At 32.6% G+C, this 13251-nt stretch overlaps 1 protein-coding gene across 5 annotated transcripts in view; it reads left to right on the forward strand.

Moving 5' to 3' along the window:
- LOC149903862 (uncharacterized) overlaps window positions 1-13251 on the forward strand; it is a 149542-nt gene that overhangs the window by 50258 nt on the left and 86033 nt on the right. The window lies entirely within an intron of this gene.

Genomic DNA, 13251 nt, shown 5'->3' on the forward strand with positions numbered 1-13251 from the left:
ATTATTTTTGTTTATTTAATAACAATTAAACCACATCGAATCAGACCCTGAAAAATGAAAGGGTTCTATTCCTGAGCATACTCAAGCGTAAGAGAAAAAAAAAGACTCGATTAGTAAAGTATTTCGGTCGCTATCGTGTTAACAAGAAAAAGGATCCGCACATACAGACACACGGACGTCCAAGACAGAACTTTTTTAAACTGTTTTTTAACTAGTTTAAATAACAAAAATGACATCAAAAATATCATGAACGTTAAAAATAGTGTTTTTTCTTAATATGTGTGTGTATGTATTATCTTACAAGTGCAATGTATGATACATAAAGACATTTTAAGTTTGAAAAATCAGATGTTTTTCGCGAAGTGACAGTAGTACCCACCTCAACGCTTCGCTTATGAGGCGTGCAAAAGTCTGTTTAAGTTATCTGTAGTTTTAAATAATGGTCTATTTCCCGTCTGATACAGACCTAAATAATTAATGAATCAAACGACCGCTTGAAGGAGCATAGCAGAGTCTTAAAACCATTAGAATATATATTTAATCTTCTCATGGTTAAATTGGATTTAAACGGATAGGTGTATGTAAATCGACCTGTTTTCTCGCGAATAGCTTTCAGTTGTATGTAATTTGTTGCCACGTTAGCTTGCACATTTCTACGTATAAGCTTTTTGCTTGTAGATGAAACTTTGTTCAGTAAACACGTGTGCTAAATTGTAAATGGATGATACACATTATATGATGGCATTTGACAAATGATACTTGTGTTTTTTAAGTCTCGTGCTTCGATGATCGATTTTCCTTTGTAGGGAATGTGGTCTGCCGTCTGTGACTTTAAACGTATTGCGTCGAGGGTTCTTTTTATTAGCTTGTATCGGCACGGGGATGTTATGAAATATTTTTATGATGAATGATATTTATTTTTTTGGTACGAGCATTTCGATTTACATATGGTTTATATTCGTTTTGGTATCACTATAAATATCTGCGTTTAAAATGGCCTAAATTAATGCTATCCATTAATAACAGGAACGGTTAACTTTAAATAAACGCGCCTGCTAAATTTAGTAGACTACCTAGTCTATTTTCTCGAATGTTGGTTGCATCAAGGCAATATGAATAATAACGTTGGTCTAAGTGGCTTTCAGCTATTTTAAAACGATTAAAGGTATGCGACACGCGACATTTGTTTTACAAACGTCGTTTAAAACTGCTATTGCGTAACTTGAGTTATTTTATTGAGTTGTTTTGTGTCATTATTGTTAGAAATAAGTTCTGTTGTATCTGTTGTAACAAAATAGCATTTATTATCTATGAGCATAAACTGGTCACACTGTCTGTGTATTGTGTAATGAATTAATAAAGTCAGTCTATTCCAAGATGTCTTCCTAGTTTTATTAGGTTATGGGCCCAGTCACATATTTGCGAGTTTTTCTAGTAGTTTTATCGTGTAAAAGTAATAATGTCGATGTCAGGCTATTTAGTAAATGTGCCAAAGTTAAAAGGACGCGAAAATTACGATGATTGGGCGTTCGCGGCAAGTAATTTTCTGTTGCTGGAAGGCATTGACATTGAAAACGTGCCGGCGGCCATCAGTGAAAATGAGATGAAGAAAGCCAAAGCGAAACTTGTGATGACGATAGACTGTTCATTATATGTGCATATCAAGAGTGAGACTACAGTGGGCGGTGTATGGAAAAAGTTGAAACAGTTATTTGATGACTCGGGATATCAACGAAAAATAAGTTTGCTTCGAACATTAATTTCAATACGTCTCGATAACTGTGAAACTATGACATCGTATGTATCTCAAGTGGTGGATACAGCACAGAAATTGAAGGGGACTGATTTCGAAATCACAGACGAGTGGATTGGATCGCTACTTTTGGCTGGACTCCCAGAAAAATATTCACCGATGATAATGGCTATAGAACATTCCGGAATCGCCATTAGCGCTGACGTCATAAAAACAAAATTACTTGATATGTGTTCGGAGGTTGGTACAACTGGAGCGGATATTGCTTTTTTGTCAAAACATCAGCGGGGAAAAAGTAGCAACACTAACCGCAAGCAAAAATCAACGTCAACGTCAATGTCATACAATGACGCTTCAACCAGCAGTAAACAAATAAAGTGTTATAATTGCAAGAAAATAGGTCACTACAAAAGCAAGTGTCCAGAATTAAAAGCAAATAAACAAGTTAATGCTTTTAGTGCGGCGTTTTTCAACGGTTGTTATAGCACAGAAGACTGGTACGTCGATTCGGGCGCAAGCGCGCACATGACGTCGAATCAGAAATGTTTACTCCAACCACGACCGGTGCACGATAACAGAGAAATCGTAGTGGCAAATCAAACGACGGTGCCTGTAGTAAGTGTTGGTGAAACACAGATAACGACATGCGTGAACAATTCTCAGTACAATGTGATTGTGAAGAATGTATTGTACATACCGAAGCTCACGACAAACTTATTGTCAGTAAGCCAACTTATAGTTAATGGCAATAGAGTTGTGTTCAAAAAGGATGTCTGTTTAATATACAATCAAGTGAATAAGCTTATTGGTACAGCAGATTTGATTAATGGCGTGTACAAGTTAAACACAAGAAAATTAGAGAATTCATTATCGGCAATGTCAACCTGGCATAAGAGGTTAGGACATGTAAACAGTAAGTCCTTACAAAAAATGAATGAAGGTGCTGTGATAGGTGTTTCTTTTGAAGAGAAAGCTGACATTCAGATACAGAATTGTGAAGTGTGCTGTGAGGGGAAACAGTCACGTCTACCCTTCCCATCAGCCAACCATAGAAGTGAAAACCTACTGGATGTAGTACACTCAGATTTGTGCGGGCCGATGGAGACCAAGTCAATTGGTAATTCAAAGTATTTTCTTCTGTTTGTGGATGATGCCAGCAGAATGACTTTTGTCTACTTCTTGAAGGAAAAGAACCAGGTGTTTCAGCATTTCAAAGAATTTCGAGGTTTAGTTGAGAATCAAACAGGAAACAAGATAAAGAAGCTGAGAACCGACAATGGAGGTGAATTTTGCTCACATGAGATGGAGAATTACTTGAAACAAGTCGGTATAGTTCATCAGAAGACCAATCCTCACACTCCGGAGCAGAATGGACTCTCAGAAAGGTTCAACAGAACTATAGTTGAACGAGCAAGATGCTTGTTGTTTGAAGCTGACCTTGACAAAAGTTTTTGGGGTGAAGCAGTTAATACTGCAGTATACTTAAAGAATAGGACACCAGCCGCCAGTTTAGGCATGATGACCCCATTTGAGAGGTGGACAGGTGAGAAACCAGACCTAAGCAATGTTAGAATTTTTGGCAGTAAGGTAATGACACATGTTCCCAAAGCACAAAGACAAAAATGGGATAAAAAGGCTGATAAATTGATATTAGTTGGATATCCAGATAATGTTAAAGGATACAGATTGTATAACCCAAAAACTAGAAAGATCACTACGAGCAGAGATGTCATAGTCATGGAGAAGACAGAATCAGACAAAGCTCAAGTAGTAGTAAATAATAGTGAAGAAAAGTTAGAGAACAATGAAAACTTAGAAGAAGAAGAAGAATGTTCATCAGATAGCCTAGTCTCAAATCCTAATGACCCAACTTATGTTAATGATACATCCACATCCCAAGATGATACTTATCAATCAGTAGCCGATGAAGACTCTGTCATAGATGAAGAAGTTCAGGTACAGCAAGTTAGGAAACGTGAGAGAAAGCCAGTAGAAAGATATGGTATGACCAATCTATGTATTCTGGAAAACCTGGAAACTTATGAAGAACTGAGTTATGAATCTGCGATGAATGGACCAGATCAGGAGCAGTGGAGACAAGCGATGATGGATGAATTGAAAGCTTTCAGTGACAATGAAGCATGGACATTTGTAGACAGGAGTGAAGCTGATAGAATAGTGCAGTGTAAGTGGGTGTTTAAGAAAAAATGTGATAATAGTGGTAAAGTGCGGTACAGAGCTCGACTAGTAGCTAAGGGCTTCTCCCAGATTAAAGGTATGGATTATAATGAAACTTTTTCACCTGTATTGCGTTATTCTACTTTAAGACTACTTTTTGCTTTAAGTGTTAAACAAAATTTAAAAATGAATCACTTGGATGTACCAACAGCTTTTTTAAATGGTAATATTGATGAATGTGTATTTATGGAAATACCAGAATATTCTAATTTCATAAATTGTGATAATAAAGTTTTAAAATTAAAAAAGGCTATATATGGACTTAAACAGTCGGCTAGAGCTTGGTACATGAAAGTGGAATCTAGTTTGTTAAAGTTAGGTTTCAAGAAATCTAAATATGAACCCTGTTTATTTATTAAATGTCATGATAATGTAAAGATTTATGTAGCTATATTTGTTGATGATTTTTTTGTTTTTTATAACTGTGTAAATTCTTACAAAAAGTTAAGAAGTGTATTAGAAGCAGATTTCAAGATTAAAGATTTAGGTCAAATAAAAATTTGTCTAGGCATGAATGTAAAAGTTCAAAAAGATTGTGTAACTTTGGACCAACAGCAATTTATTGATAATATTTTAAATAAATTTAATATGATTAATTGCAAAATTTCAGATACTCCAATGGAATTGAATCTTAAATTAGAAAAAGCTGTAAATGACAGTTGTAATAACTCTTATCCTTATCAACAACTTATTGTTTCACTGATGTATCTTGCGGTTCTAACAAGGCCAGATATTTCTTATAGTGTTAGCTTTCTAAGTCAATATAACACATGTTTTAATGGAACACATTGGAAACATTTGAAAAGATTATTAAGATATTTGCAGAAAACTAAACATTTTGGATTAATTTTTAAGAAAACTGAAACTGATTTAATTGGTTTTGTTGATGCTGACTGGGCATCTTGTAACATTGATAGAAGGTCTTACACAGGATATTGTTTTGTATTATCAGGTTGTGTAATAAGTTATGAGTCTCGAAAGCAAAGGACAGTTGCCTTATCTAGTACAGAGGCCGAGTATATGGCACTTGCAGAGGCTTGCAAAGAGGCCATTTATTTAAAAAATTTAATGTTAGAACTTAATATATGTAATAAAAATAAACCTTTGGACTTGTACACTGACAGTCAAAGTTCTTTAAAATTGGCTTCTAATCCAATGTTTCACAAACGTACTAAGCATATTGATGTACGCTATCATTTTGCTAGAGAATGTGTTGATAATAACCAAATTAAAATTAACTATTTAGAAACTGCTTCTATGCCAGCAGATGTATTTACTAAGTCACCTTGTGTTAATAAACATTATAAATTCATAGAACAAATGGGAATAGGGGAAGTAAATTAAAATAAATATGTAGTTTTTCAATTGATTGTTTTTATTGTTGAAGCATTTGTAACGTTTAGTTATTGTAGCAAAAGATGTAATTTTTGTCAGAGTATTTTGTTAAGAGAGGGTGTTAGAAATAAGTTCTGTTGTATCTGTTGTAACAAAATAGCATTTATTATCTATGAGCATAAACTGGTCACACTGTCTGTGTATTGTGTAATGAATTAATAAAGTCAGTCTATTCCAAGATGTCTTCCTAGTTTTATTAATTATCGATAGTTTAAGAGTTGGAAATGGAGTGTATTCGTAGAGATGTTCAAGCATCAGTAGTGATATCTGTGAGTCGGAAAAATTTAATCCTTTTAACCTTTCACCTTTACAAATACGTAAAAGCTGTCTGGTCCAGAAAGTTTTTTGGTTTTGGCATTTACAAAGTTCTTGTATTTCGACACTCAAAATTTAAATTTACGAGCAAACTGAATTCCATAAAAGTAAACAAATATCTACGTAAAATATTAAATATTACAAATTCCCAGACATTGATAACGTGTAGCAATTTTGTGTACGAAATATTTTCTTTTAGTTTGCTGATGCAGCATCAGTGATGCTAGTTTGCTTATCACAATATTAAAATATGACGAGACTAGCAGTTTCATCATTTTATGATAGGTATTGTATGGTTTTTTATCTCGGAGTAGCTACGACGCATTATCAGAAGTAATTGATAGATGCATGAAACATATTTCGTTACTTACGTTCCAGTTATTGCGGAAAAATAAACTTAATACTTTTCAGAAAACAAAAAACATCTTTATGTAGGTACCTATTGAAAAAATTTCGTCACAACATATTATACTTGAGTAATTAATTCATAATTCATAATTCATAATTCTTTATTTACGTAAGGCTTTCAACACAATAGATGGCCCTAATGCCACCGTTTTATGAATGCCTAAATGATGTTTTATTATTTAATATCAGCAAAACGAGTGTTTACCAACCACAATGTTGGCATGACATAGTTTCATCACTGCAACATTGTCTCTATTTTATTATCTCCAATTATTGAGCAATCAGGATAGGTCCCGGGTGCAGTAAACTGTAATAAGATGTTTCGTGTTATTGTGTATTCAAAGCTTTATCGTCGAAAGATTCGCTTTTACGCTCTCGTAAAGTGCGTCGTTTGTTGTTTTATTGTTTCTTCGATGTTCTTCGCAATAGTTAGAGTGCTCTAGTGACATATTGGATGCAGCCTTGAGTAATTCTCATACATATGTTATATCTTTCGTGTGTGTATGTTATACATAACAGCAGGCGGTGTATTTGAAACGTAGAACCGAGCGGAGAAGGAAAATCGATAAGTAAGTAAGTTTTTTCCATGATTGAAATTTATGTATAGCAATTTGTACGAATGTTATTTAGTATATTTTCCCGGAATTCGATTTCGGCGTTCGAATTTTATCTCAATAATTGTTTTTCCAAGGATTTTCAATTCATATATTATATATTTGAAATTATGTTGATTACGATATCTGTAGGGAAATTTAAATACGCAGTTCATGATGCGGCTATTCAATTTGTATTAAATTCAACCAAAGGGAATATCTATTCAGACAATATAGGTGGCCATTGAAGATATACCTATATAAGATAACTAATACCTATAAATATATTCGAATGCGATTACTAAAGAGGTTATTTAATCGCTATCGTGTTTTCCATACGATAATGTGTATTGAAGCGTGGTTTAGGAGGCGTTAGGAGTACGGGATGGAACGTGATACACGTGGAATGCAGTGGCTATAGAAGGTCAATCCCACACCCTGTGATATCTATGGAAATAAATGCTGTGTTTATGAAAATAGCTGTTTAATTTTAATTATTTTATTAATAACTTTATGCGAGACGAATAATAAAACTACAAAGATTTCTGGAAGCGAGTAATCGCTTACGAAAATCGTTGATCTTTTGTTTATCACTGAATAGTATAAAACAAAGTCGCTGTCGCTGAATCTTTAAAGAAGGGTGCGGGCGAAGCTCCGGAAAGCTAGTTTATAATTATAATCAGTGTAAGATTAAGGCAACAATATAAATAATAAAATTAATTAGAACATAATATAATACGTATTATACATAATATTATATGGTAATACAATAATTAGACAATCGAATAATTACTCCCTATATCTGCGGCTTGATATATCCTAATCAAGCCAATTAAATAATTATAACTTCAAACTAACAATGCAACCACACTTCTAAATACTCTCGGAGACAAATCCATAGTTTCAAACAGGGAGGCTAATTTATATAGTTGCGAAGTTTCTATCCTATTTCCGCCTTCATCAGACCAGCATAATAATAGTTGTGCCGAATTGTAACTCAATCAAAACAATAGGTACACTATGTTAGAAATATAGTTTTTCTGCTGTGTTTAATCGGAGTTTTTAAAAATGTGTTTGTTAATCGCTACGCTAAGTACAGTAAGATAAAGGGTGACAAAATATATCAGATATCAAATGAGCTAAGTTGAGATTATATGAAATTTCAGACAAGTACTTACATTAAACATTAAGCGAGCGTGGGCGGATTATCAGGCGCGTGCCATTTTGATGAGCGGCGCCCACGCTGACAGCTTGCGATTTTTATACATAATCTCCTCTTTACTTTGATTGAAAATAATGTGCGGTTGATGTGATTGTATTTTATAAGCCTGAAAAGGCAATAAGTAGAAAAAAAAGTATGTTTCGAATGGTTTGAATGCCGCGTTAAGAAACCACGTAACTGTAGTAAAAAATTGATTTTAATTTGGTCACATGTTTTACTCGTAGTGCTTTGCTATTTTTATATATTTATTGGTGTACTAGCGGTCCGCCCCGGCTTCGCCCGTGGTACATGTTTACGTTTTCTCTACATAAGAACCATCCTCGTAGGTACTTCAAGGAATATAATAAAAAAATAATTATCGAAATCGGTTCAGCCGTTCTCGAGTTATGCGCTTACCAACACATCTTGCGATTCATTTATATATATATATATAAGAAGATAAGGAATCCAAAATTGGACACTGATGTAAAATAAATTTATATTTAGCTGTAAAATCGCACTCGCTCAGTTCTTATCGCTTTAACTGGTGCAATAGCATATATTTAAAATGTCGAGATTTATAAGAAAAAGAAATGGAATTATCAAACGATTCTTTTACTAGCCACGAAATTAGGGATCATGTGTGACTCGGTCTGGATTTTGAACTCGAGATCAACGCACGCTTTGAACCTGTGACCTCACATCATTAGTATCTAATATTATTAGTAATTTTATTTTTGATAATGGATTGGAAGCGAGCCTAACCACAAATTGGATGAAATGTTTATGATGCGCGTCTAAAAGGTTTTTGATTGCTTTAAAATTTTATTAATTGAAATCACGGTGGAATCGATGCTTTGAAATAATTTTCCAGCACATCTCAAAGTAATTAGTTTTGTGATTTAGATCGAGTCTATAAGAAGTTGAATATTATTTTCTTTATACATATTATATCTTCATTCACTGAGGTTATATTTTTTTTAATTACTCAGATTAATTTTGCACATCTACGTTATTTAATGTCTAGTTTACAACCTAACGTATATAAATGTTCGGATGTAGTTATCTATAGAAGGTAATATACTGGAAACATAAAACTGCGTCCTGTTGGATGTGCTATATATTTTTTTATTGTTCACTTTAGTACTAAAGTCGTAAACTGGGGACTTGTCGCTCAGCGCTTCCGTACTTCAAGCGTAGAAGTGTCGTTTAGAGAATAGCTACTTATGAAAAACTTTAGTTTAATTTTCGTATGTAAGTACAGAGAATTTGGTTGATTTTGCTTTATGTGAATAATATTTCATACGAGCAGTCTACCTAAATAGTATCCAATAGTAAAATACTAAATTTATAGGCCTCTTAGTAGTTGTAATTTACGCTTTCAGAGCGGTCCATCTACATATAGAACTTGAAACCCTAATTACAATAATTGTTAACCTTGACAATTATTTTTTATACTTATACGCGTTATTTAATAAAAAGATCCAACAAATTACGCCTAATTAATCTCTTTATAAAAATATACTTTAATATTATTATAACTTTTTGCTTCAGCTAAATGATTTTTTCAAATGTAAATTTTTCCATGAATATCGTCGATTATATAATTTATTCGAATCGTAAATCAGAACTAATTTTTCCATGATTGTTATACGTTTCAGCACAGTCCCGGGAATCGTAATGATCCCATCATTGTTCAATGCTTACCGGTTGCCATGGTTACCAGTTTGTTGGCGCAATGCTTCTTTATTTGTTTCGAAGAAATGTTTTCATGCGGATGTATTGTACTCCAAAGCTCTGACAGCGGAAATTACTAGTCTAATTGCTTAATGAAAATAGTATCAAAAGTCAAAACATTGTTATTACCTTTATAAATACTTTTAATTATTCATAGGGGAATAGTTAGTAAGTGGGTATATATTATTTAGTCTAGTTTTTATCAAAATTCTAGAGGTAAAAGGTGTTTAAATTTCTTTTGACTTAAAAGAAATAAAATAATGTTTTGATTATTTTTCATACTTACATACTTATACCCAAATCAAATATGAGTTTATATATTATTATCCTGATATAAATAAATGTTACACGCTTGGCTTCTCTATTACAATCTATTTCTTTTATCATAAGTTTCAGAGCAATATATTATTATACTTATAAGTTTTCTATTGTAATACATATCTGTTTATACCTTTGCGGCTTTGGTCCTGTTTTCAGATATTTACGACGAAAAGTTTCTTCAATATTACTAAAAGTTTTGTACAACGAAATCTATAGAACCGCTAAGTGTTCTTAAAGCGTTTCTGCAAGTCATTTATTGCAAAAGTTTTCGTCTTTTCACTATTGTGTGTAAAATATTCTTGGGCCACATTTAATATGGACCACTTGTATGTTAAGGTACAAAATTGTTTAGGAAGCCGAATCCTAATGTTTGATTATTATTGAAGGTGAACTTCAATGTTTATTTCATTTATTAAACATTATGTATATAATATTTATTTTAATTGATGCAAAAGCTTTTTTTTAAATCACATTAAAAAGCATTTGTGTGAATCTTATCTTTGTTTGTTTTGTAAAAAAATATGACTAGTTTTATACGACGATTTTCTTTATTTTCACGTTCCAGTTTATTTTCCAAGTACAAGTTTGATGACGATTATTTTAAAAATTCAAACGCAAAATGCTTAAAATGGCTGTCGACCTTGTGACCTTGTTTTCCTTACGAAAGTACCTATTAAATATAACGACAATATAAGTGCCACTTCATGAATAGCTAACATTAAATTGTTTTGAACTTTATCGCGTTTTTAACAACGATATTTACGATATAATATAAAAATTGTGAATTTGTAGAATTTTATTTAATTCAGAGAAGTTTATTTAATAATATTTTCATTATGTTTATGTACCTATGCAAAGAAATATATTATTGGTGAAGTATTATTTCCTGCTTAGGTATAGGTAAGTAAAAAAAAACTGACAAATTATTTATTATACTGTTAGTGCGGCGTACCTTCTTCAGAGTTTCCTTTTTCAGTATACCTATTAGGTACTTTTGTTATGAAATGATCGTTATATCAGGAAGAGTAGAGTTACTAATTATAATATTTCATTAAACTAAAACTTATAAATATCACGAAATTGATTTAAAAACTAATTTGTTAATGCGTAGCCACCTACTAGAGTCCCAGTGCGGGGGTTTCAGTTGAAACTTAATTTTAATTACGGGCTTATCTGTATAGGAGACAGTGATTACGTCGAGAAGTTAAGTGTGGGCGGGAAAAGAGCTTGCGTGGTTATAGACTATATAAAATATTTTTATTCGCCGGTAATAAATGGGATTCTAACGTTCGTATCAAGTTCGTATACCTACCCCTATAGGGTATAACATGTGCTTTTGATTCTGTCCGTGATGAATAGGTAGTTACGTCGTATTATGTATTGTCTATACATCTATATAAATATTATAAAGAGGAAAGGTTTGATTTTTTGTTTGTTTGTTTGTATGAATTGAATAGGCTCCGAAACTACTTGGCAGATTTGAAAAATTCTTTCACTGTTGGAAAGCTACATCATTTCTGAGTGACATAGGCTAGGTTTTATCCCGGAAATCCCACGGGAACGGGAACTATGCGGGTTTTTTTTTGAAAACGCGGGCGAAGCCGCAGGCGGAAAGCTAGTATTGTATATTATGTATTGTATTGTATATTATGATGTGATGTTTAAACAAATAATTTTTAATAATTGGGTTAATTATTAATTTTGAAATTGTTATTTTATTTAAAGCTTCTTTAAATCGTAACGAGAAGTTGATTAAGACAAGACACATGAAGTTAATAATAATTAATAATAAACTTGCATCTTCCGAAAATAAATTCCAACTTACCTCATATATTTACGACCAAATAAAACTATTGAAATTAAATTATTGAATCACTTGTTTATTTTAAATCAAAACAGATAAACAGAAAGCATTTTATGTAAAACTTTATGTAAGAACATAAAGTTGATGTCAAATGTTAATTGACAATTAAGTTTACGATGTGCTTATAATACGAGTCTGCTGTTTATGTTGAAACATGCACGTGTTTACATATTTCGATATTAAATCTACCTAGTCATATTGTATTTGTATTTAAAATACAATACATATGCCATAATATATTAAAATGAATCCATAACTTATCGTAACATAAGAACGATCACGACGAAAGTTTAGTCATAGAATAAAAAAAATAAAAATAAAAAAAAAAGTTTTCGTTTGACAAGATACAATCATGTCAGCTAGTATGCCGATAAAAAACATGAAAACGTTGATCGAGAACAGTGTCAGATTTTGTGTTTCACCCGAAAATGTCGAAGGCCTCGCCAATTCATTTATGAAAAAAATCAACAGATCCAATATGCTTTGACACAGACGAAACTTCAAGAGCTGTATTTAGTGTTTTGGCTTTTGCCTTTGTGATATCAAATTGTTTTTGTATCAGCCTCCCGCACGTCGTGTTATTGCAATGTGATCGTTTGATTACAAAGCACTGGTCGATTCGTTTAAGTACGTCCTGCCATGTCTGGATATTTTCGAAATTTTTTTCTAGAATGTAGTTACAGGGGTGTTATATCTACCTAAATTAATGAAACCTAAAATAAATAAAACTCGTTGGAATTGAAAAATAAAAGACAACAATAGTTTTCAATTTAAAATATACTTAAGTACCATAGTAAGTAGAATATGTAGTCTATATCAATGTCTATTTAAAACGTAGAGAAAATTACTTTAAAATTCCAATACTCGACAATTTCCAGTTCTGATTAAATACATGGATGAAACTTTCAACAAAAACATGTACAGATTAAACATACCCACACGAATAAATCACCAAACCAAATGTACCGTATTGCTGACCTGTGACATTACAAAATAAACGAATACGGGTTTACGAGTTATTCCCCATCGCATACTCCGCATAGTTCGAAATAGCCGGTGTTCAATGGATTTACTTAGAATTTGTGTCATCCAGCATCTCTATTGGGAATATTCCTGTGTATTCTGATGGGATTCAATTTTGCTATGTATTGTACAGTACATTTGGTTGTACGGTCGGAATGTTGATTGGAGTGTTAGCGTTATAATCAAAATGTACAATTCGCAATGTACTATGTAACTGCGGTTGGTGTGGACTGAACTATAAGATTAACTGGTCAGAGAGTCTACTTTATTGTATAGTTTCTGTACCAGTTTGATTAGGTAGCTGCACTGTTTGAACTTTGGTCTTATTTTGTTTGCAGTTATGCACCTTATTTTTTTAGTTTATTAATGTGTCCTATGACTATGTCACTGCTATGCGAGATAA

Source organism: Colias eurytheme, chromosome 12 (genome assembly GCF_061535395.1).
Source record: "Colias eurytheme isolate Ceu_HAF_F1 chromosome 12, ilColEury1 Martin Lab GWU primary, whole genome shotgun sequence".
NCBI classification, from domain to species: domain Eukaryota; kingdom Metazoa; phylum Arthropoda; class Insecta; order Lepidoptera; family Pieridae; genus Colias; species Colias eurytheme.